At 43.9% G+C, this 26,736-nt stretch overlaps 1 long non-coding RNA gene across 2 annotated transcripts in view; it reads right to left on the bottom strand.

Moving 5' to 3' along the window:
• Positions 1 to 17,186, bottom strand: part of LOC148137769 (uncharacterized) — a 28,071-nt gene extending 10,885 nt beyond the window's left edge. The window contains exons 1-3 of one of the 2 annotated variants that reach the window (XR_015754071.1): positions 17,078 to 17,186; positions 14,853 to 14,935; positions 13,042 to 13,126 (exon numbers count right to left, since the gene is read on the bottom strand). This is a non-coding gene — a long non-coding RNA (uncharacterized LOC148137769). Of the gene's footprint in view, positions 1 to 13,041; positions 13,127 to 14,852; positions 14,936 to 17,077 lie in introns of those variants that run through there. The other variant, XR_015754069.1, reaches the window with a different exon arrangement.
• Positions 17,187 to 26,736: the final 9,550 nt, after the last annotated feature.

Raw genomic sequence — 26,736 nt, 5'->3', positions numbered from 1 at the left:
CGTTATCCACTCCTTTGTCCAACTGCTCCCATCTGTTTGGACTCTATCCCCACCGATCATTTACTCCTTCACCCCTACCTTCTGCATATAAACCGACATTTCTTTTCAGTAACATCAGTTCTGAGGAAGGGTCAGCGGATCCAAAATGTTAACTCTGATTTCCCTTCGCAGGTGCTTCCAGACCTGCTGAGCTTTTCCAGTACCTTTTGGTTGTTGTGAGAGATTTACAGCATCCGCAGTTCTTTTGGTTCTAATTTACCAGGAATTTCTAATTCAGGTCTAGCAGCCTAAAACCGTGCATTTATAAACCGTCCGAGTCCACAATTGCTCCATTTCTTCCCCAGACTTTGCAGTCTCTCTCACTCCCTTCACACTCACAAGGTCCCCCCTCACCGTGACACTGTGACTGCACAGCTCATGGCCACGTGTTGGCCTGCTGGACCCACCCCAATTCACTCCCATTGGCTGGAGGATCATGCCAATTCTCCTATTGGTCTGAAGCTGCTGTCAATCATCCGGGCCCCATTGTGACATGAGTGGGCTCCTCCCAAGGGCATCGGATGCTGAGGGGTGACCTCATAGAGCTTTATAAAATCCTGAGGAGTATGGATGGGAAAAATAGACAAGGTCTTTTCCCTGGGGTGGGGGAGTCTAGAACGAGAGGGTGTAGGTTTAAGGTGAGAGGGGAAAGATTTAAAAGGGACCCAAGAGGCAACTTTTTTCACACTGAGATTGGTGCATATATGGAATCTTCTGTTCAGGGAAGTGGTGGAGGCTGGTACAATTACACCATTTGGCATCTAGATGGGTATGTGAACAGTAAGGGTGTTGGCAAATGGGACTAGATTAGTTTGGGATATCTGGTCGGCATGGACCAGTTCGACCAAAGGGTCTAATTCCATGCTGTATGTCTCTATGACTCTGCCCTGGTATGAGCTTCATCATTCACAGTGAATGGGGCAGTAACACAGAGCACAGGGGTTTGGGGCTATTCAGCCCAATGGGGCTGTACTCTGTCCCTCTGGAGATGGTGCCAGTCTATCCCAACTCACCTCCCATTTGTCTGCAGCCCTCCAAATCCTTCCTTAAAAAAGTTAAAGTCCAAATTTGTTTTGACAATAACTACTGAATCTGCTTCCAGCTCTCGGTCAAACTGTTCCAGATGATCAGAACTTAGGGAGTAAAATAATCTTCACATTTTTAACCTGCATTATTTGCCAGTTACTTGAAGGTAGTTACTAAAAATTGTGACGTTAATAATTTCTCCCTGTCTCTGTAAATTAAATATCCTGGAAACAAATCTGCTCCTGGTCGAAATCACTGCCTAACCTTCTCAGCTCCAAGGAGAATTATCTGATCTTCTGCTAACTTTCCGTCAAAGACAAACCCATCTTAATTTTAGAAGTGCCATAAAGTTGTACAGCAGAGAAACAGACCCTTCGATCCAACTTGTCCATGCTGACCAGATATCCTAAATTAATCTCATCCCATCTGCCATCTCTTGGCCTATATCCTTCTAAACTTTTGCTAATCACATAAAACATCTCAAAGGCAGAATTGGGTAATTGTACCAGCCTCCACACTTCCTCTGGCAGCTCATTCCATACACGTACCATGTTCAGCTGGAAACATTGCTCCTTAGATCCCTTTTAAATCTTTTCCCTCACGCCTGAAGCCTGTGCCCCCAAGCTTTGGACTCACATATCCTGGGAATAAGACATTGGGATTTTACCCTATCCATGCCCCTCACAATTGTATCTGATGCTCCAGGGAAAACAGCCCCAGCCTATTCACCCTCTACCTATATAGCTCAAACCCTCAACCTTGGCAACATCTTTGCGGATCTTTTCCGAACCCTTTCAAGTTTCACAATATCATTCCGATAGCAGAGAGACCAGGACTGAAAGCAGAATTCCAGAAGTGGCTGAATCAATGTGCTGTGCAGCCGCAAAATGATGTCCCAACTCCACTACTCGATGCACTGACCAGTAAAGGCAAGTACACCAAACACCTTCTTCACTACCCTGCCTATGATTCCACTTTCAAGGAACTATGAATCTGCACTCCAAGGTCTCTTTGTTCAGCAACGTTCCCCAGGATCTTCCCATTAAGTGTATAATTCCTGCCCTCATTTGCTTTTCCAAAATGGAGCACCTCACATTTATCTGAAATAAACTCGATCTGATAATCCTCAGCCCATTTGATTGAAGTCCCATTGTACTTGGAGGTAACCTTTTACGCTGTCCAGTGCGCCTCCAATTTTGATGTCTACTGTAAACCTCCTAACTATACCTCACATATTCACATAGTAATCATTGATATAAATGATGACAAGCAGTGGACCCAGCACCGATCCTTACACCATATTGCTCATCACAGGCCTCCAGTCCGAAAAACACTACCCTCCGTCTCCAACTTTCCAGCCAATTTGTATCCAAATAGCTGGTTCTCTCTGCATCCCATGGTGTCTAACTCGCTAACCAGTCTATTATGTGGAACCTTTTAGAATATCTTTCTGAAGTCCAAGTTAGTGATTTATGTACAAAGCCATGCTGACTGTCCCTAATCACTTCTTGCCTTTCCAATTACATATAAACCTGTCCTTCAGAATTCCTTCCAACACCTTGTCTGCCACTAACCTCAGGCTCATCAGTGTATTGTTCCCTGGCCTTTCCTCATCATCTTTCTCAAATAATGGCGCTGTCTAGCAACACCTCACCTGTGGCTATCAGTGATGTAAATATCTCAGCGAGGGGCCCAGCAATCACTTCCCGAACTTCCCACAAAGATTTGGGATACACCTGATCAGGTCCCACAGATTTACTCAGCTTTATGCATAAGACATCCAGTACAACCTCCTCTGTAATATGGACAGTTGTCAAGTTCTCACTATTTATTTCTCCAAAGTCTTTAGCTTCCATATCCTCTTTCAGTAAAAGCTGATATGAAATCCTCAGATAGAATCTCTCCCACCTTCTGTGGTTCCACAGACAGCCTTGTTGATCTTTCAGGGTCCATATTCTCTGCCTGGTTACTCTTTTGTCCTTAGTGTTTTGTAGAATCTCTTTGGATTGTCCTTAAACCTCTTTTCCCCCAAAGCTTTTTGTATGCTTTTTGCCCTCCTGTTTTCCCTCAAGTGTACTCCTACTGCCCCGAAACTCCGAGGGATTCACTCAAACCCAGCTGTCTGTACCTGCCATATCCCTCCTTCATCTTTTTGACCAGACCCACAATTTTTCTAGACACACAGCATTCTCTACACCTACCAGCCTTGGCCTGAACAGGAACATACTGTCTATGTACTCTTGTTGTCTCATTTTCACAGGCCTATGGAGGCAATGGCAGATGAGGACATGGAAAATGTCATTCTCAGTAAAGAGGTAGTGTTGGGAAAGATAACAGCCCAAAAGTACACGGGTCTCCTGGCTGTGATGGAATGCATTCCAGGGGACTAAAAGAGATGGTGAATGGTCTATTGTCCTTCCTTGCTAGAGGGATGGTTATGCTGCAGCTGTACAGGGTGCTGGTGAGGCCACACCTGGAGTACTGTGTACAGGTTTGATCTCCTCACTTCAGCAAGGATGTACTGACACTGGAGGGGGTGCAGAGGAAGGTCACGAGTTTGAGTCGGGAGTTGAGAGGGTTGGTGTATGTGGAGAGACTGAATAGACTGGGACTATACTTGTTGGAATTTAGAAGAATGGGAGGTTGTATTGGAAAAAATAAGATTAAGAAGTGAATAGATAAGATAGAAGCAGGGAGGTTATTTCCACTGTGGGTGGGGTCAACCAAGAGAGAATAGCGTCAAAATAAGGGGGTATCTGATTTAGGACAGAGTTGAGGAGGAACTTCTTCAGCTAAAGGGTTATGAATCTGTGGAATTCCCTGATGAATGTAGCAGTTGACGTTATCAACTTGAATGTCTTTAACACAAAATGTAGATTTGCCAACAGGAAAGGAATTATGGGTTATGGTGCGAGAGCAGGAAAGTGGAGCTGAGGCCATGAAAAGCTCAGCCCTGACCTTATTGAATGGCAGTGCAGGCTTGAGGGCCCAGATGGCCTACTCCTGCTCCTATTCCTTCTGTTCTTATGTTCCCACTTTCCAGCCGTCCCTTTACCTGGTTGGTTGCAAAGAAATATTGAAAGTTCTCGCCTTGTACCGTCAAAATTCACCTTTGTCCAACTTTGAACACCAACTTTTAGATCTGGTCTATTATTTTCTGCAACTATTTTAAAACTAGTAGAATTATCGTCAGAGAATCCCAAGTGTGGAAGCAGGCCATTCGGCCCATCACATCCACACTGACCCTTAGATCCTCCTACCTTACCCCTGTAACGCTGCATTTCCCATGGCCAATCCACCCAACCTGCACATCCCTGAAAACTATGGGTAATTTCACATGGCCAATCCACCCAACCTGCACATCCCTGAACAATATGGGCAATTCAGCCTGGATTATCCACCCAACCTGCACATCTTTGGACTGTGGGAGGAAACCAGAGCACCCGGATGAAACCTACACAGACAACCTCAACAAGGTGATCATCCTGATCCTATTTCCCAGTTCCACCCAAATAAGTTCACCGGGCGAACCCTCATGAATATCCTCCCTAAGCACAACAATCATGTTATCCCTAATCAAAAACACAATTCCACCTTCTCTCTTATCCCCCTTTCTATCCTTACTTTTACATCTATTCCCTGGAACATTAAGCTACCTGTCCTTTTCAACCTAAGACACATTTCTGTAATACCCACTATATCCCAATCCCATGTTCAAAACCATATCTTAAGCTCATCTGCTTTCCCTGTCAAACCTCTTGCACTGAAATAAATGCAGTGCAGTGCTATCAAAAGGACAGACTGATGGGCAGAGGGGGTGGGATGGCCCTGTTGGTGAGGGATGACGTTCAGCCCCTTTTGAAGGGGGAGACACAGAATCAGGAGATGTACAGTTAGATTGGAGGGTGGCTAATGTTGTCCCAATTTTCAAGAAAGATGGGAGAGAGAAAACAAGGAATTATAGACCGTTTAGCTTGATGTCAGTGGTGAGAAAGATGCTGGAGTCAATTATAAAAGATGAAATTATGGCTCATTTGGATATCGGTAATAGGATTCGTCAGAGTCAGCATGGATTTACAAAGGGGAATATACTGACTTTGATTGAAAATTGGCTGGCTGACAAGAAGCAAAGAGTAGTGATAAACGCTTCCTGTCGGAATGGCAGGCAGTGACTAGTGGGGTACCACAAGGTTCGGTGCTGGGACCGCAGCTGTTTACAATATACATTATAGATGAATGTATTAAAAGTAATATTAGCAAATTTGCTGATGACAAAGCTGGGTGGCAGGGTGAAATGTGAGAAGAATGTTATGAGAATACAGGTTAACTTGGACAGGCTAGGTGAGTGGACGGATGCATAGCAGATGCAGTTTAATGTGAATAAATGTGTGGTTATCCACTTTGGAAGCAAGAACAGGAAGGCAGATTGCTATCTAAAAGGAGTCAAGTTTGGTAAAGGGGAAGTACAACGAGATTTAGGTATTCTTGTACATCAGTCAATAAAAGCAAGCATGCAGGTACAGCAGGTAGTGAAGAAAGCTCACTGCATGCTGGCCCTCATAACAAGAGGAATTGAGTATAGGAGCAAAGAGGTCCTTCTGCAACTGTACAGGGCCCTGGTAAGACCGCACCTGGAGTATTGTGTGCAGTTTTGGTCTCCACAGTTGAGGAAGAGCATTGTGGCTGTTGAGGGAGTGTTGGGTAGGTTCATGCGGTCAATTCCCGGAATGGCGGAATGATCATATGTTGAAAGATTAGAGCGACTGAGCTTGTATACACTTGAGTTTAGAAGAATTAGAGGGAATCTGATAGAGAGCTACAAGATTATTAAAGGGTTGGACACTCTGGAGGCGGGAAGCATGGTTCCACGGATGGGTGAGTCCAGAACCAGAGGACAGAGTTTAAACATTAGGGAAAGGCCATTTAGAACAGAGTTGAGGAGAAACGTCTTCACCCAGAGAATGGAGCGTTTATGGAATGCTCTGCCCCAGAAGGCAGTGGAGGCCAAGTCTCTGGATACTTTCAAGAAAGAGATGGATAGAGCTGTTAAAGATAATGGAATCAAGTGTTACAGAGATAAGACAGGAACAGGATACTGATTGTGGACGATCAGCCATGATCACAATGAATGGTGGTGCTGACTCAAAGGGCAGAATGGCCTATTCCTGCACCTACTGTCTATTGAACCTTGTCAGTCCTACCTCATTCTGTGCCTTGCCCTTGCCTGTCTAAATTCTCAACTGTACCAGCCTCAGACTTACCTCCTTTCTCACTATCACTTTAGGTTTCCCCTCACTCCCTCACTGGCTTACTGCCTCCCGAGTAGCACTAACAAATCTCCCTGCTTGGATATTAGACACCTTCCAATTCAGGTGCAATCCATCCTTCTTATGCACGTCAATTCTACCCCAGCATAGATTCCAATGATCCAAAAATGTGAATCCTTCTCCCCTGTATCAGATCCTTGGCCACGCATTCATCTGCTCTACCCTGCTATTCCTACTCTCACTAGCATGTGGCACCGGGAGTAATCCAGATATTACTACCCACATGGACCTGCTTATTATCCTCCAGGCTAATTTGCTGTATTGTCTCATCAGGACCTCATTCTTTTCTCTTATGTCATTGGTACCAATGTACAGCGACCTCCCACTGATCATTCTCCCCTTTCAGAATACTCTGCACCCTCAGAGCCATCCTTCACCCAGACTGTAGGGAGGCACCATCCCATTCTGATGTCTCACTGTTAGCAACAGAAACTGCAGTCTGTGCTGCAGACTAGAGAGCCCCCTATTACCATCGATCGCGTGGAACCTGATATACCTCACATTACACTAGATACTTGGCTGTCAGTGTGATATTCCCCTGAGTGTGACCCCCGATGCTTTCCAAAACAGTATACTTGTTTGAGATGGAAATAACCACAGAAGACTCCTGCACTACTTGTCCTCCACTTCTCCCTTTCCGAGAGGAAACCCATCTACCTGACTGGATCGGCAGTTTTCCTAACTTTCTGAAACTGCCACCTATCACACCCCCCGGCTCCTGTAAATTCTTCATTACCTTTAATCATCGCTCCATCTGATCCATGAAATCCTACAGGATTTGCATCCTCACTTCCTGCAGACAATCAAGATCAGTGAAACTTTCCTTAGTCTCCTGCATCCAACAGGAAGAGCACATCACTGCACATACGAATGGCTATCTTTGCACCTTAACAGTCCACAGACCCAGAAAAAGGCACACAGTCTTACAGCTTTACAAAACACTACTCTAGAATAAATTAGTACTCATATTTTATTTTAAATAACTTAATCAAAGTATCATAAGATGTGTATTTAAAGAATAAAAACAGTTGCCTACTGAATGCTGTAGCTTTACTGAAATAAAACAGACTAAGATTTATCTTTGAAGAGAGCGAAACTGAGAGTCACAGATGAACAGCACTAAACAGAACCTTCGGTCAAATTTGTCCATGCCGACCAGATATCCGAACCTAATCTTATCCCTCTTGCCAGCACCTGGGCCATATCCCGCTAAATCCTTCCTATTCATGTCAAGTATCCAAATGCCTTTAAAATGCTATAACTGTCAGCCTCCACTACTACTTCTGGCAGCTTATTCCATACACGCACCACTCTCTGCGTGAAAAAGTTGCTCCTTAGTTCCCTTTTATATCTTTCCCCTCTCAACCTCAACCTATGCTCTCTATTTCTGGACTCTCCTACTCAGGAAAAGACCTTGTCTGTTTACCCTATCCATGCTACCAATGATTTTATAAAACTCTACGGAGGTCACTCCTCAGTCTCCGATGCTCCAGGGAAAGAAAGCCCCAGCCTTTTTGCTCTCTTCCTGCAGCTCAAACCCTGGCAATATCCTTGTCAATCTTTGTTGAACCCTTTCAAGTTTCACAACATCCTTCCGATTGATGGAGAACAGAATTGCACACAATATTCCAAAAGAGGCCTAACCAATGTCAGTACATGATCTTCCAACGTCTATACTCAATGCTCTGATCAATAAAGGAATATATTCCAAACACTTTCTTCAATGTCCTATCCACCTGCAACTCTACGTTCAAGGAAATATGAACCTTCACTGCAAGATATCTTTGTTCATCAACACTATCTTGGAATTTGCCACTAAGTGTATCAGTCCTGTTAAGATTTGGTTTTCCAAAATGCAGCACGTCGCATTTATCTGAATTAAACTCCATCTGCCACTTCTCACCCATCTGAACAACATCCTGTTGTCATCTGAGGTAACTCTCTTCGCTGTCCACTATACCTTCGATATTGGTGTCATCTGCAAACTTACTAACTATACATCCTATGCTCATATCTAAATCATATTATATAAACGACGAAAAGAAGTGGACCCAGCACTGATCCTTGCGGCATTCCACTGGTCACATGCCTCCAATCTGAAAAACAACCCTCCACCACCACCCTACCTTCTACATTTGAGCCAGTTCTGTATCCAAACGGCTAGTTCTCCCTGTATTCCATGAGATCTAACCTTGCTAACCTGTCTTCCATGAGGAACCTTGTCGAGCGCCTTACTGAATTCCATAGAGCATGCCCACCTCTCTGCCCTAATCAATCCTCTTTGATACATCTTCAAATAACTCAATCAAGTTTGTGAGACATGATTTCCCACGCATATAGTCATGCTGACTATAACTACTCAGTCCTTGCTTTTCAGAATACACGCGCATCTTGTTCCGCAGGATTCCCTCCAACAACTTGCCCAGGCATCAATGTCAGGCTCACCGGTCGATAGTTCCCTGGCCTGTCCTGACATAGAACATAGAACAATACAGCACAGAACAGGCCCTTCGGCCCACAATGTTGTGCCGAACGTCTAACCTAGATTAAGTACCCATCCATGTACCTATCCAAATGCGGCTTAAAGGTCGCCAATGATTCCGACTCTACCACTCCCACGGGCAGCGCATTCCATGCCCCCACTACTCTCTGGGTAAAGAACCCAGCCCTGGCATCTCCCCTATACCTTCCACCCTTCACCTTAAATTTATGTCCCCTTGTAACACTCTGTTGTACCCGGGGAAAAAGTTTCTGACTGTCTACTCTATCTATTCCTCTGATCATCTTATAAACCTCTATCAAGTCACCCCTCATCCTTCGCCGTTCCAACGAGAAAAGGCCGAGAACTCTCAACCTATCCTCGTACGACTTCCTCTCCATTCCAGGCAACATCCTGGTAAATCTTCTCTGCACCCTCTCCAAAGCTTCCACATCTTTCCTAAAGTGAGGCGACCAGAACTGCACACAGTACTCCAACTGTGGCCTAACCAAAGTCCTGTACAGCTGCAACATCACTTCACGACTCTTGAATTCAATCCCTCTGCTAATGAACGATAATACTCCATAGGCCTTCTTACAAACTCTATCCACCTGAGTGGCAACCTTCAAAGATCTATATACATAGACCCCAAGATCCCTCTGTTCCTCCACCTGACTTAGAACCCTACCATTAACCCTGTATTCCGCATTCTTATTTGTTCTTCCAAAATGGACAACCTCACACTTGGCAGGGTTGAACTCCATCTGCCACTCCTCAGCCCAGCTCTGCATCATATCTAAGTCCCTCTGCAGCCGACAACAGCCCTCCTCACTGTCCACAACTCCACCTATCTTCGTATCATCTGCAAATTTACTGACCCACCCTTCGACTCCCTCATCTAAGTCATGAACAAAAATTACAAACAGCAGAGGACCCAGAACTGATCCCTGCGGAACTCCACTTGTAACTGGGCTCCAGGCTGAATATTTACCATCTACCACCACTCTCTGCCTTCGACCGGTTAGCCAGTTTTCTATCCAATTGGCCAAATTTCCCTCTATCCCATGCCCCCTGACTTTCCGCATAAGCCTACCATGGGGAACCTTATCAAATGCCTTACTAAAATCCATGTACACTACATCCACTGCTCTACCCTCATCCACATGCTTGGTCACTTCCTCGAAGAATTCAATAAGACTTGTAAGGCAAGACCTACCCTTCACAAATCCGTGCTGGCTGTCCCTAATCAAGCAGTGTCTTTCCAGATACTCATAAATCCTATCCCTCAGTACCCTTTCCATTACTTTGCCTACCACAGAAGTAAGACTAACAGGCCTGTAATTCCCGGGGTTATCCCTATTCCCTTTTTTGAACAGGGGCACAACATTCGCTACTCTCCAGTCCCCTGGTACCACCCCCGTTGCCAGTGAAGACGAGAAGATCATTGCCAACGGTACTGCAATTTCCTCTCTTGCTTCCCACATAATCCTAGGATATATCCCGTCAGGCCCGGGGGACTTGTCTATCCTCAAGTTGTTCAAAATGTCCAACACATCTTCCTTCCTAACAGGTATCTCTTCTAGCTTACCAGTCCATTTCACACTCTCCTCTTCTACAATACGGTCCCTCTCGTTCGTAAATACTGAGGAGAAGTACTTGTTCAAGACCTCTCCTATCTCTTCCGACTCAATACACAGTCTCCCACTGCTGTCCTTGATCGGACCTACCCTCGTTCTCGTCATTCTCAGGTTTCTCACATACGCATAAAATGCCTTGGGGTTATCCTTGATCCTATCCGCCAACGATTTTTCATGCCATCTCTTAGCTCTCCTAATCCCTTTCTTCAGGTCCCTTCTGGCTATCCTGTATCCCTCCACTGCTCTGTCTGAATCCTGTTTCCTCAACCTTATGTAAGCCTCCTTCTTCCTCTTTACCAGGCATTCAACCTCTCTCGTCAACCAAGGCTCCCTCACACGACCATTTCTTTCCTGTCTGATAGGTACATACATATCATGGACACATCGTATCTGCTCTTTGAAAAAGTTCCACATTTCCACCACATCATTCCCTGACAGCCTATGCTCCCAACGTATGCTCCTCAAATCCTGCCTTACAGCATCGTAATTTCCCTTCCCCCAATTATAAAATCTACCTTGTTGTGCGCACCTATCTCTCTCCATAACCAAGGTGAAAGTCACAGAATTGTGGTCACCATCACCAAAATGTTCACCCACTAACAAGCCCACCACTTGTCCCGGTTTATTACCGAGTACCAAATCCAATATGGCCTCCCCTCTGGTTGGACAATCTACATACTGCGTTAGAAAAGCTTCCTGGACACACTGCACAAACACCGCCCCATCCAATCTACTTGATCTAAAGAGCTTCCAATCAATATTACCACCTTTCTTAAATAGCGGCACCACGTTAACCAACCTCTAGTCTTTCGGCATCTCACCTGTGATAATTGATGATACAAATATATCAGCAAGAGGCCTAGCAAACACATCCCCAGCTTCCCACAGAGTTCTAGGATTCACCTGATCAGGTGCTGGGGATTAACCAAGCTTTAACGGGTTACAAGACACCCAGCACGTCCTCCTCTGTAAGATGGACATATTTAACATGTCGACATCTATTTCCCCACATTCTATATTGCCCATGTCCTTCTCCACAGTACACACTGATGCAAAACATTCAGTTAGTATCGCTCCCATCTCCTGCGGCTCCACGCGTAGGCTACCTTACTGATCTTTGAGGAGCCCTATTCTCTCTCGAGTTACCCTTTTTGTTCTTAATGTATTTATAAACATTAATTCATAACCCTATCTCATGTCCCCTTTTTGCCCTCCTGATTTCCCTCTTAAGTATACTCCTATTGTCGTTAATGCTTAGGGTTTTTTGGGATTTTTGGATTGGAATAAATGCAAAATATTACATCTTGAAAAAACAAACGAGGGCAGACTGATACTAATTAAAAACAGGGCCTCGAGTAGTGATATGGAACAAAGAGGCCGAGGGGTTCGGGTCTTTCACGTGTAGACAGGGTGGTTAAGAAGGTGCTTGGCACACTTGCCTTCATTGCTCAGACCTTTGAGTACAAGAGTTGTGACATTATTTTGGATGGTGGGGAGGCCTTTTCTGGAATTCCGTGTCCAGTTCTGGTCATGCTGATATCGGGAGGATATGATGTAGTTGGAGCGGATTCAGAAGAGATTTACCAGGATGTTGATGGGAATGGATAGGTTGAATTATAAGCAGAGGCTGGATAGGCTGCGACTTCTTTCACTGGCACGCAGGAGGCTGAGGAGTGACGTTATTAGACGTTTCTCGAATTATGGAGGGTTGGTATCAGTAATGTTAACAGCAGGTGTCCTTTCCAGGAAGGGATGCGATTCAAGACTGGGTACATACCTTTTAAGGTGACAGCAGAACGGCTTTAAAAAGGCGTTCGGGATTTTTTTTTTATTTTTGTTCAGATAATGGTTTGTGTGTGGAATGAACTATCAGAGGAAGTGGTAGTTGTGAATCAAATTACAATTTTAGGATGACACCGTGGCTCAGTGATTAGCACTGCTGCCAGGACCCCCAGGTTCGATTCCAGCTTTGGACAACTGTCTCTGTGGGACTTGCACATTCTCCCAGTGTCTGCATGGGTTGCTTCCAGGGGCTCCAGTTTCCTCCATAATGAGAGAGCAGCCCTATGGTCTGGTAGGGCAATGCTGCCTTTACCTTTTACACAGTGATGCCACTGTTTCTCTGGGGTGGGGAGAGGGAATGCTGAAGGTAGTGGATGGGACACCACTCAGGCACAGTGCTTTGTCCTGGAGGATGTTCACTTTCTTTAATAGTGTTGGGGGTGCACTGATGAAGGCAAGTGGAGAATGTTCCAACACAATCCTGATGTGTACCTTATAGACAGCAAACAGACATTGGGGAATCAGGGGTTTGTGGAAACTGAGGTGTTCTCCTTGGAGCTAAGGCAATTGAGAGGAGCTGTGACAGAGGGGTTTAGAAAAGTTACACGTTATAATAATAAAGCTTATAACCATCAGCTCATTATACAAGGATTACAGGACACACATTAAAGGTTTGGGAAGATTCAAAGGAGAACTTTTATGCAGCAAATGGGATTCGGATGGAATACAATACTCACACACAATGCGAATATCCAAGTCCTGATGAATTGAGTAATTCAATCAGAGTTGGTGTTACAATGACTGAGATTACCATCTGAATGTCCACCTGTAGTATCCTGTAATACAAGTTTATAAAATCCATCACTGTCAGTTCAGGTTAGAAACTCGCACCATCCCCTCCTCCTGGCCCAGGATGACTGGACACATTACCCCTTGTGGAGGTCAGCAGTCAGTTCAGGTTGAAATCTATGTGTGTTTCTAGGAGTTTCCACCTTGGAATTTCATGTGACCGAACAGGGCAGATCTTTGACACATGGGACAGAATATTCCAAGAGTCAGTGAGATGTGGAGAGCAGGATTTGCTTCTTTTTTTTTCCTTCCATGCTGCCGCTGTGCCTCATCAATAAGACATGGGGAGTGAAAGGCTCATGCAGCTCGATGGGCACGTTGCCTCCATTCTGAACAATGGGCAGCAAGCTCCTCCCATAGAGTATCTCTAAAAACAGAGCAACTCTGCACGCTTCACACTGCCCAGTGCTCCCAGTAAATGTTTAGAAGGGGGGAGGGGAACTCCTGGAAAAGGCATAACTGTAAAGTTCTAAGAGGATTGTGAAGAGAGAGAGATGTACTGGAGAAGGGGGGAACAAGTTGCAGATGGAGTATAATTTGGGAAAATGGGAAGTTGGTCATTTTGGAGGGGATAATAAAAGAACAGAGTGCTATTTAAATGGTGGAAACTGTAGAAAGCTGCACCACAAAGGGACCAGGGTAATTGTGCAGGAAACACTGAAAGCAGCAGATTCTGGGTCAGTCACGAAATCAAGGGTTCATTTCAGATTCATCAAGTTTAAGGTAACACCGACACGGGTAAGGGGTTTCAGTAGCAATGGAGCTGGGGTGAGGTGGAGACAAGCAACATTTGAGAGTTTGGAATTCCTGGTGTTTGAGATTGCGTAGATGTCTGATCAGAAGGTTACCTTGGGGTTACAGATATGACAGCAAAGTTGTGAAGTCTAGTTCTATCTCAGACTGCACCCAGTGAGAGGGAGGGGCTCAGCAGTAAGGGAAAGGAATTTGTAATAGCAACTGAGGGTAATGGATTTAACCGTAACAATGTTTCTTTGGAGGAAATTGCAGTCAATCGAGTAGTGGGAACGTGATAAGCAGTTTGGTAACTGAGTAACAGTGGAGCAATGGAGAGGGATGGTGGGGAGGGATAGCTGGGCATTGTCAGTGTACATGTGAAACCTCACACTGTGCTTTTGGACAATGTCACCTCCTGGCAGTGCGTAGGTGAGAAACAGGAGGGACCAAGGATAGATCCTTGAGGGACACCAAATACAAGAATTCAGAAAGGAAAGGGAGAGTGGAGATGGAGCAGGATTTACAAATGATGGTGAGGTCAAATGTTATTTTTTTTTTTTGCAGAATGGATGAGAAGAACATAACCAGAAAAGACAGATAGACAGAACAAGGAACAATACCTGTGAATTGGCGAGGGGGAGTGATGAGGAGGAAACAGAATTGGAATGTCTGTAGTTTAGCGAGACTAGTAAAAGATCAAGGTGAGCTCTGATAATGCTTGACAAGAGACCGGAGAAAGGTGTAAGTTTGGGACAAAAATCAGGAACACCATGTGAGGCAGTTTGTCTCGGTGGGCTAGTGGGAGGGAGGGAAGCAGCAGAGGCAGCTGATCGGATTGTCTCAGTCTTAGTGACAGAGAAACTCAATGTGCTCCTTGCTCTTGTCGTTGGAGGGAAGGATGAAGGAAACAGGATGATGGACAGTGTTTTACAAAGAAACAAAACCAGGGTTAGTGATATTTAAAATGAGTGAACAAACCTAATATATTTAACTTTTATCCAGAATATTAAAATGTACAACTGAAGTCCTTGCTCGCATCCCAGCTCGGCAGATGGTGGAATCTGAATTCAAGAAAAAAATAACTGGAATTAGGAATCTCCTGATCTCCATGGAACCATTGTCAATGGTGAAAAAAATCCTGACAACCTGACAGCAGCCCAGCCAGCTACTCACTGTATTAATCACTGCAAAGTCTCAACACAGGAATGAAACTGGATGGACCACTTGGCATCTAACAAGGCACCAGAAATTACAACCACAGAATCAGCCCTCTCGACTCTGCAACATCCTGCTCACTAACATCTGTTTTTTTTGTGCCAAAACGTGGCGAGCTGTCTCACAGACTCGTCAAGGAACAGCCTGACATAGTCATACTCACAGAGTAACCCCTTACAGATAATGGCCAGACACCACCATCACCATCCCTAGATAGACAGTGTGATGATGGAAAAGCACAACAGGTCAGGCAGCATCCAAGGAGCAGGAGAATCGACGTTTCGAGCCTAAGCCTTTCATCAGCCTGACCTGCTGTGCTTTTCGAGCACCACACTTTCGACTCTGATCTCCAGCATCTGCAGTCTTCACTTTCTCCTGAAATCTCTGGATATGTCCTGTCCCACCAGCAGGACAGACCAGGCAGAGGTGATGGCACAGTAGTGTACACACAGGAACCATTTGCCCTGGGAGTACTCATGGACTCCAGGAAGTCTCATGGCTCCTGCTGATTACCACGTACCGTGCTCCCATGGCTTATGAATCAGTGCTCCTCCATGTTGAATAACACTTCGAGGAAGAACTGAGGCAATAAAATGTTGATAAGCCTACTCTGGGTACAGGATTTCAATGTCCTCTACCAAGAGTAGCTCAGCAGCAGGATAACTGACTGAGCAGGTCGGGTCCTCAAGGACATAGCTGCTCAACTGGGTTTGCAGCAGGCGGTAACGGAACCAGCAATAGGGAAAAACATACTGGATCTTATCAGTATGAATCTGCCAGTTGCAAATGCATCTGGCCATGACAGTATCGGTAAGAGCGACCATCGCACAGTCTTTTTGGAGACAAAGCCTCACCTTACAGTTGAGAAACACCTCCATTGTGCTGAGTGGTACTATCACCATGCTAAATGGGACAGATGTAGGAACTCAAACTGGATCTCTCTCAGGCACTGTGGGATAACAACAGCAGAACTGTACTCCAGCACAATCTATAATCTCATGGGTTTGTACTGATAGCGTGTGCTCCAGAACTTGCCACTCACCAAGCTACGTACCGCTCCAGCACTGTCATCGACCGACAATGTAGAACATTGCCCAGGGCTGTTCAACACAAAAACACAGGGCAATCCAACCCAGGCAATTTCCCTCTGTCAGTCCACACTCGATCAGCAGTAAAGTGATGGAAGATGTCATCAACAGGGCTATCAAGCAGCAGCTGCTCAGCAACAGCCAGCTGAGTGACACTCATTTTAGGCTCCACCAGGGCCAATCAGCTCCCGATTGTGTTACCGCCTTGATTCACAATCTGGCAACCAGCTGAATCCCAGAGGTGAGGTGAGAGTGACAGCCCAGTCCCACTCCAAGATCACTAATTCTAGCTGGTTCCACCCTCATCTCAGCTCATATACTGAAACTCTCATCTATCGTGTGTTATTTCCAGACTTAAGTATCCAAACACACTCCTGGCCACCCTGTAATCTCAAGAAAAAAAATGAAAGGTCTATCGCGCACGTGCTCACTTCTCCCCAAACATGTTCATCAGTCAAAAGGCTCCTATTCACAAGCAACAACAATTTAAAATTCTCATTCTTGATTTGATTCCTGGCTGTAATCATCCCTAGCTCCCTGCACCACACATTCTTTGTCGAGGTCTCAACCCATTTTCTTTGAGACTCCCAACGATTTGTTAATTCATTACTTCAACTGTGTGGCTGATTCTACAGTTACTAAAGCAACATGGTCTGGAATTTGCAGAAAAAACCTCACAGGTCTGCTTTCTACCTTTAAGACATCCCTCAAAACCTGCTTTTTGGCAATGCTTTTGGTCACCTGACCTAATATCTCCATCTCTGGCCTTATATCTAAAGTTCTCAATAGTATTTTTATGAAATTATAAGTATGATAATAAAACTACAAACTGTTCTTGATTTGGACATTATCTTCAGATCTTTACTGTTGCTGTAATGAATAATCTGTAACATCTCTTACCCAACCACACTGTGGGAGCACCTTCACCACACAAACTGCAGCTGTACAAGAAAGTCAAACATCACCCTCTCCACAAGCAACAGAGCTTTGGCATTAATCACTGGTATCGGTGGAAGGAGAAACACAGTATATGTTTCAGGGAGTGCAAAATGGATTACAGGGAATGAAAAAGAAAAAAGTAATCTGATAATAGAGCAACACATGGTCAGGGGCTGGGCCTCAGTCAAAAACTCATTTACAAAGGGTCTATAAAAGTAATAATACAGTAATAAACAGACCAAAAATACACCCATGGTTCGAGACTGAGGAAGCTAGATATTGACAAAGTGGTCATGAGGGAGCCCAGAGGTGAATCAGAGCAGTATGGGCTGCTATGAGCCCAATGACTCTATACCAGAGAAAGGCTGCACATGCGCCTGGCTGCACCTTGCCCCCTACAAAGATGGCGGTTCCGCACGTGTCCAGTGAATCGTTGTCCCGAATAAAGATGGCGGCGCTCACTCAGGCCTGCAGCCGCGCTGAGGCAATTCCCCGTTTACTGCAAACACGGGACTGGGACGTTCAAATTTGTATTTTCCGACATGCACAATTTGTTTGTAAAACCTCTCCGCTCATGGCAATACAGTTTTTCTCCCGTTTCCCTGTTAATTTCTTTCCTTACCGTATCCTTTCTCTCCATAACTTGCCGAGCATTCATTACAGCGACTGTGCGCCGCCCGTGAGGGTGATCACATGGTTTAGTTTAGCTCCGCCCTTCATTCACTTTGATTGGTTGGAGGACCAACATCCCGCTAGGTCATCCAGCTCCGCCCACCGTCCTTTCATTGGTCCGGTGCTGACATCAATCACCCGGAGTCCCTTTGTTGGCTAGAGCATGCGCAGTGCGTCCTGCTTTAGCTGATATGTTGGGTCATGTGATGGGAGAGTTTGCTGAGGGTAAGAATTCCCTTTGTGTGAGCTCTGCAGTAGATTTCCTTTATTCATGGAGGGAATTGCCTTCCTAGTCATGACTGAATAGCTATGATTGATGAATCAATGCCATCTGAACCAGTACATAAACACCCCATTTTCACAACATCTGAGATCTTTAGCACATTGTATCATGGTCTTCTTTGGAAACAACAAAAAAAAAACATGAAATGGAGCCTCCAGGAATCGGAGCAGGAGTAGGGCATTCATTCCCTTCAGCTTGTTCCCCTATTATATCAGATCATGGCTGGGCCAACCCAGACCTCAACACCTCTTTTATGCTTGATCCGCATAGCCTTCAACTGCTCAATATTTCAAAAATCTATCTGCCCTCTTTTAAAATAATTTGAGATAGAATCACAGATACCCTACTGTGTAGAAACAGGCCCTTCAGCCCAACAAGCCAGAACAACACTCCGAAGAGTAACCCAACCATTCCTCTCCCACGTTTAACTTTCACAATTGTTTAGGTGAGAAAATTCTATCCATTCACTGAGAGAAAAACATCTTTACTTTTTCTAAAATGAATGTTCCCTTATGTAATGTCCCTGGTTTGAGACTTCACTGGTGCTAGAAGATCTCGTCAACATCTTCCCTGTCAAGTTCCTCAGAATCTTGTTTCCATAAGATCACCCCTGCCTATCTATTCTTGATAGGTCAACCCTTTCATCCTCAAAGCAGCTAAGTGAATCTTTTTTGAATGGTCTCCGATGTTGGTTTACCCTTTATTAAATATAGGAGCTAACATTGTATACAGTACTCCAAGTAAGGACTCAGCAACAGACAGTGTGGTTAACCAATCCTCAGTCCATGCCAATGCATTACCCCGATAACATGAGCTCCTAAATTGTGCAATTAACTTTTATGTAGCACCTTATCATTTACATTTTTAAAATCCAAATACAGAACATCATTGGATTGCCCTTTATTAGCCCTGCTTGTTATCTCCTCAATGAACTGTCGTAAATTTGTCAAATATAGTTTCTCTTTCACAAACCCCAGTCTACCATGTTTAATGATAAGCTTTTCTAAATGTCCTGCAATTTCTTTCTTTAATATTCGACTCTGTAGATTCTTTCAGTAGATTTGCTAAGTATGATTCCACTCTCTTAAATCCATGCAGACTCTGTCCAATCCTGTCACCGTTCAGTAAGAAACCTGACTGTACTCCAATATAGTTAGTAAATGTATCTGTATTTATTTTTAAAAATTGATTACTTATAAATGCTGGACCCATGCAATATCAATGAATTAGTGACTCTGAATTTGGGTTATCATGTTTTTTTTTTGTTCATTCCTTTTTGTACTGTGTTATGCAGACAGCACCAAGTGATCACTCTTAATTGTGAGTAACTTTGAAAATAATATATTTTAAAAATGACATCCCAAAATGCTGCATCAATATTGTGCCAGGAGGAATTTGCATTCAATAGTTTGCAGATAAAATTGAACAGAGTTTTGCTGCAATTTGGCCAGATTGCAGGTTACACCAAAGAGGCAACTCTGTTGTCAAATTCTTACTTGACACTGCCCAAGGCGATACTGATGGGACTGATTTGCCATTCTTGTTCACCAGCTTTATTTCCAGGTTTAATCGTATAATCATTCTCGAGCTTGTAATTTTAGACAACTTCTCTTTTAGGTACATATGTAAATACCATACTGAAATGTTGCACTGAATGGTACCAAATCTGAAATTAGTCTCTAATCTGATAGTAACATGTTCTGACCCTTCTACATATTAATTGGCATAAATCTATGCCAGTTATTTTTCTGAAGCCTGTGATTCCTGATGAAGGGCTTGTGCCCGAAACATCAACTCTCCTGCTTCTCGGATGATGCCTGACTTGCTGTGCTTTTCCAGCATGACACTTTTCGACTCTGATGTCCAGCTTCTTTGGTCATCACTTTCTCCTTTGATCAACAAAAATTATTCTTGGTTTAATCTTCTCAAAGTGCAATACGAACCAATTCATGAAATTCAGATATCTCACATTTACCTTAACTATGTGAAGGCTAAGACATTACTAAATTATTATCAGTAATTGAAACCGTGCTGACAAACTTGTGCAGTATCAATGCCTCACCTTTCGAGTGTTCCCAGATATCGCGCAGCTGCAGTATTTTGTTTTGCAGTCAGCTATATGTTGTTCTCACTTGTTTCTTTGTGAAAGATTATAAAATTAACTTGGATGAATGAACTTATGATTTCTTTAAACAATGTTGGGAGAAAAAAAAGTCAGTATTTCAAGTGCTGATAAAGTAAAATAAACTGATAATCAGTAGAAAGGGTTTAAGATGGATATGCAACAAATGCTGGCAAATGAGATTAGATTAATTTTTGATATCTGGTCAGCATGGGCAAGTTGAACTGAAGGGTCTGATTTTGTTTTGTACAACTGTGACTTCATTCTCTCAGTTATTCAAGAAGTTGAATACTTCGAGGAGGAAAAGGAGAATTTATGCAGAGATTGCACTTGAAATGATAATTGAGGTATATCAAACTCACATTGTTTCATGACCTTTTCCTCTGTGTTCTTCAATGAACAAACTTGTTTTATTATCTGAATAACTACATATCATGTGATTTGTTTTGCACAAAATATTTCGTTAGGATCTGGTGAACTATTAGGAAGTGTTCATTTTTAAAATTTAGGCAGCGTGATTATTAAGCAAGAAAAGGTTAGCGTTTTACTCCCACTGAATCATTGCTCTATAAAAGATAACAAGCTTTTTATCTTTTCTGGGCACTGAATATATGGAAGTCAATTCTGAAGGAAAAAATCCTCGCCGGTAATGTTCCCACATATGTGGAGTAATTGCTTCTGGTCATCCTTCAGGTTATAGAGGCTCGGAAAGAAATGAGTTGGCCAAAGTTAGCAACATCATTTGGATGGACTATGCTCATTGGGGAAACTTGCAGGATCTGTAGAAGAAACACGTGTTTCAGAGTGTATGCAATAAACCTGAACATTGTTATTTTTTTCATAGAGCTTGGGTCCTGACTGGAGCATCACCGAAGTTACTATTGTTTGTTAAATTTCCAAACTTGCCAAATTATTGTTGGTAAATGCAGGTGACTTTATCAAAGCACATTTCACACTCCCCAGCCAGGACTTTGATCCCAATTCTGTCAGTCCATCCATTCCTATGGATAACAGGTATTTTAAATGTGAGTACTCCATTTAACTATTTGAATTGAATACTTCAGTGGTTACGTCCTCTTGGATTCTTAATTTCAAATTACTCAATGTGATTTTTTTGTCCCCCCTGAATTTGCCAAGCACTGGGCAGTTCTGGGATATTCCAAATATTTACAATAGATGCATTTACATATTGAAGGCATCCTGGCAGATTTGAATACCTTTCAGGTCGTCAACAACAATACATAAGTAACTTTGTGGATTGCTTACTGTACACCAACAACGCAAGCCAAGTATTAGTGAAACCACAGATTGTTTCCCATGGATTCCCAAATCTAAACATTGCATTGCAGATATGCTCACTATCACCATCTGGGAGCAGTCTCCCAAAGTGCTCCCAGCATTTAGAAAGCGCACACACTGCCCTCCAAAGTTAAATCTGCTGTCACAGGCATCACTCTTATTGTATACAATGACATTTATTGTCCAGTTCTTTAACGTGACAAATGATTTTACAAACAATTTATAAAATACTTTAAGTCCTGAGGAAATGTGATGTCAGCCCTTTGTAGAAGTGAATGGAAAGTGTAATGTTTGCTTGACCTTTGGCTCTATGTATCAGGCCGAACTGAATCTTTAGCAAGATGTGGGATGCTTCCCACACACTTTGTTTAAAAAAAAAACAAAGATTATGCCCTGAGATTTAAATGTTCAATCAGGTTTAATAAAAATCCTTCCAAAAATTGAGTTTTCAATTTTTGGGAGAAGATTTGCAGCTCGGGAGCTCGTTGCTGTGGTTCTGTTCGCCAAGCTGGGAATTTGTGTTGCAAACGTTTTGTCCCCTGTCTTGGTGACATCCTCAGTGCTTGGGAGCCTCCTGTGAAGTGCTTCTGTGATGTTTCCTGCGGCATTTATAGTGGCCTGTCTCTACTGCTTCCGGTTGTCAGTTCCATCTGTCCGCTGTAGTGGCCGGTATATTGGGTCCAGGTCGATGTGTTTGTTGATAGAGTCTGTGGATGAGTGCTATGCCTCTAAGAATTCCCTGGCTGTTCTCTGTTTGGCTTGCCCTATCGTGGTAGTGTTGTCCCAGTCGAATTCATGTTGCTTGTCATCTGCGTGTGTGGCTACTAAGGATAGCTGGTCGTGTCATTTCGTGGCTAGTTGGTTTCATGGATGCGGATCGTTAGCTGTCTTCCTGGTTGTCCTATGTAGTGTTTTGTGCAGTCCTTACATGGGATTTTGTACACTACATTGGTTTTGCTCATGTTGGGTATCGGGTCCTTCGTTCTGGTGAGTTATTGTCTGAGAGTGGCTGTTGGTTTGTGTGCTGTTATGAGTCCTAGTGGTCGCAGTAGTCTGGATGTCAGTTCGGAAATGCTCCTGATGTATGGTAGTGTGGCTAGTCCTTTGGGTTGTGGCATGTTCTCGTTCCATCGTCTTTCCCTTCGGCATCTGTTGATGAAATTGCGAGGGTATCCGTTCAAAGTTTGTGAGAATATTTGTAGCTCGGATGCTCGTTGCTGTGGTTCTGTTCGCCGAGCTGGAAGTTTTCATTGCAAACATTTCGTCCCCTGTCTAGGTGACATCCTCAGTGCTTAGGACCTCCTGTGAAGCACTTCTGTGATGTTTCCTCCGGCATTTATAGTGGCCTGTCCCTGCCGCTTCCGGTTGTCAGTTTCAGCTGTCCGCTGTAGTGGCCGGTATATTGGGTCCAGGTCTATGTGTTTGTTGATGGAGTTTGTGGATGAGTGCCAAGCTTCTAGGAATTCCCTGGCTGTTCTTTGTTTCGCTTGCCCTATAATGGTAGTGTTGTCCCAGTTAAATTCATGTTGCTTGTCGTCTGCATGTGTGGCTACTAGGGATAGCTGGTCGTGTCATTTCTTGGCTAGTTGATGTTCATGTATGCGGATTGTTAGCTGTCTTCCTGTTTGCGAGGATATCAGTTTTTTGCGAATACCTTGTATAGGTGTTCCTCTTCCTCTTTTTGCAGTTCTGGTGTGCTGCAGTGTGTTGTGTCTCTTTTGAACAGTGTCTTGATGCAACTTCGTTTGTGTGTATTGGGGTGGATGCTTTCATAGTTCAGGACTTGGTCTGTGTGTGTGGCTTTCCTGTAAACCTTTGTGGAGAATTCTCCGTTCGGTGTTCTCTGTACCAACACGTCTAGGAATGGGAGTTGGTTGCCCTTTTATTCCTCTCTAGTGAATCGGATTCCTGTGAGTGTGGCGTTGATGATCTGGTGTGTGTTCTCTATTTCTGTGTTTTTAATGATTACAATAATTAACCCAAACTCTGGGTCAGATATGTGGATGACACCGTTGTAATAATAAAAAACACAGAAATAGAGAACACGCACCAGATCATCAACGCCACACTCACAGGAATCCGATTCACGAGAGAGGAAGAAAAGGACAACCAACTCCCATTCCTAGATGTGATGGGACAGAGAACACCGAACGGAGAATTCTCCACAAAGGTTTACAGGAAAGCCACACACACAGACCAAGTCCTGAACTACGAAAGCAACCACCCCAACACGCACAAACGAAAGTTGCATCAAGACACTATTCAAAAAAGGGCCACAACACACTGCAGCACACCAGAACTGCAAAAAGAGGAAGACGAACACCTGTACAAGGTATTCGCCAAAAACGGATATCCTCGCAATTTCATCAACAGATGCCTAAGGGAAAGACAATAGAACGAGGACATGCCACAACCCAAAGGACTAGCCACACTACCATACATCAGGAGCATTTCCGAACTGACATCCAGACTACTGCGACCACTAGGACTCATAACAGCACACAAACCAACAGCCACTCTCAGACAATAACTCACCAGAACGAAGGACCCGATACCCAGCATGAGCAAAACCAATGTAGTGTACAAAATCCCATGCAAGGACTGAACAAAACACTACATAGGACAAACAGGAAGACAGCTAACGATCCGTATCCATGAAACCAACTAGCCACGAAACGATACGACTAGCTATCCTTAGTAGCCACACACGCAGATGACAAGCAACATGAATTCGACTGGGACAACACTACCATTATAGGGCAAGCCAAACAGAGAACAGCCAGGGAATTCCTAGAGGCATGGCACTCATCCACAGAGTCAATCAACAAACACATAGACCTGGACCCAATATACCGGCCACTACAGCGGACAGCTGGAACTGACAACCGGAAGCGGCAGGGACAGGCCACGATAAATGCCAGAGGAAACATCACAGAAGCACTTCACAGGAGGCTCCCAAGCACTGAGGATGTCACCTAGACAGGGGACGAAACGTTTGCAACACAAATTCCCAGCTCGGCGAACAGAACCACAACAAAAATTGAGTTTGACTTCAGCTCCTTTAAAGATTCATGCTCTTGGCCTTCAATTTTGTGACATGTGATCATTCTTTGGTCAAGGTGGCTGTGTGCAACACTGCAGGATGTTGTGCTGAAGTGCCTCATTGATTGGATGAGCTTTATTACTGGTGTAACTTGGCTCATTTTGAGATGGAATATTATTTTGAGTTAAATCTTGTTTTTAAACTGAGATGTGCTTCTGTAACTCAAGTGTGGAAACTATGCTCATGTTTGCAATGAATCTTTCACTTTTGGAGATTAGTATTTTTCCGATCTGCTTTGTAAATAAAGTTCAATATAGAAAGCACAGTGCTGGAGAACAGCATCTCTGAGGGGAATAAAACATTGTAAGTTGCAAGTCTCATGACCATTTGTTCGTTCAGACGAAGAGTCACTGAAATTGAAATGTAACATTATTTTTCTCTTCACCGATGCCATCAGAACTGCTGAGTTTGTCCAGCACTTTGTTTCTGGGGTTCAGATCTCCAGCACCTGCAGTTTATTGTTTTGTTATAGATCCTATGATTTGACTTGGGGAGTGAGAGGCAGCAACTGTGATCAACGAGGATAAAACTCCCCAACCATGGAAAACAAACCGGTTCTTTTTACTTTGCAAAACACAACTGTAAATAAGAAATGCAATTAAGCTAAGTGCAAGATGGTATACCACCTGCCTTGTCTCAAACTTGCTACTCATCTTTGAGGACTAATCTGTCAGAATTGTGTTTGCTCACTTCCTTTGAGATCATAGTCCACAAATGTCCCAGTTACCACATTGCAGTGGGGTAGGGAGCATTGTGTCAGCCTGAAGTTTTTGTTAATAACAACATCGCAGGTTGAAGTTGACGGTTTTGACGAATATTGCATCATCAAACTTGGAGGAGATCCTTCCGAATGTATTGATTAACTGGACTGAGCCTCCTTACATGCAGCCCTGTTAGTAGTGCTGTAATATTCTCAGTTAATAATCACACAACACCAGGTTATAGTCCAACAGGTTTAATTGGAAGCACACTAGCTTTCGGAGCGCCGCTTCTTCATCAGGAGATTGTGGAGGACACAATTCTAAGGCTCAGAATTTATAGCAAAAATTTAGTGTGATGTAACTGAAATTATCCCATTGAAAAATACCTTGATTGTCTGTTGAGTCTTTCATCTGTTCAAATACCATGATAGTTTCATTTCTTTCATGTGTAAATCACGAAACCTTTTTTGAAAAGTTGTATTCCTGTCAGTGGCCCATCAAATCACTCATTGTGTAAGTCACTGCACAGTCTCAACAAAGGAATGAAACTAGATGGACCACATTACATCTACCAATGCACTAGCAAATACAACCACACAATCAGCCCTCTTGACCCTGCAACTTCTGTCTCACTGTGTGCCAACAACAGCAGAACTGTACTCCAGCCCAATCTGAAATCTCATGGCCTGGTATATCCCCCATTCAACTATTAACATCAAGCCAGGGGATCAACCCTGGTTCAATGGAGAGTTCCGCAGGGCATGCCAGGAGCAATACCAGGGATACCTAAAAATGTGGTGCCAAATTGGTGAAGCTACCCAACCTGCATGCCTAACAGTGCAAGCAACACCAAATAGAACTATGTGATCCAACAACCAATGGATCAGATCTGAGCTCTGCAGTTCTACCACACCTAGTCAGGAATGGTGATGGGCAATTAAACAACTCACTGCAGGAAGCATCACAGATATCCCCAACCTGACTGATGGAGGGGTCTCACACATCCATGCAACAGACAAGACAACAGCATTTGCAGCAATCTTCAGCCAGCAGTGCCAAGTGGATAAGCCTTTTACATTGGTCCCTGACATCACAGACGTGAATCAATTTGGTTGAAAACTTATTTCAAATCAGATCAAGAAATTGAGAAGTAGTGTCAAGGCTGTCGGCCCTACCAACATTGTGGCAATAATACTGATGGCTGTGCTCCAGAAATTGATGCCCACCAAGACAAGTCCAGTACTGGCACCTACTGACATTGTGGAACATTTCCCAGGGATGCTCAACACAAAAATGCAGGACAGAGCCAACCCAGCCAATTTCCCTCCATCAGTCCACACTCGCTCAGCAGTGAAGTGATGGAAGGTGTCATCAACAATGCTGTCACGCAGCTGCTCAGCAATAACCTTCTGTGACACCCAGTTTGGGGTCTGTCAGGGC

Source organism: Chiloscyllium plagiosum, unplaced genomic scaffold, assembly GCF_037043375.1.
Source record: "Chiloscyllium plagiosum isolate Xiang-an unplaced genomic scaffold, Cpla_swu_hap1 HiC_scaffold_42, whole genome shotgun sequence".
Classification (NCBI taxonomy): Eukaryota; Metazoa; Chordata; class Chondrichthyes; order Orectolobiformes; family Hemiscylliidae; genus Chiloscyllium; species Chiloscyllium plagiosum.
The sequence above is the reverse complement of the archived record's forward strand: the minus strand, read 5'-3'. Positions and strand labels throughout refer to the sequence as shown.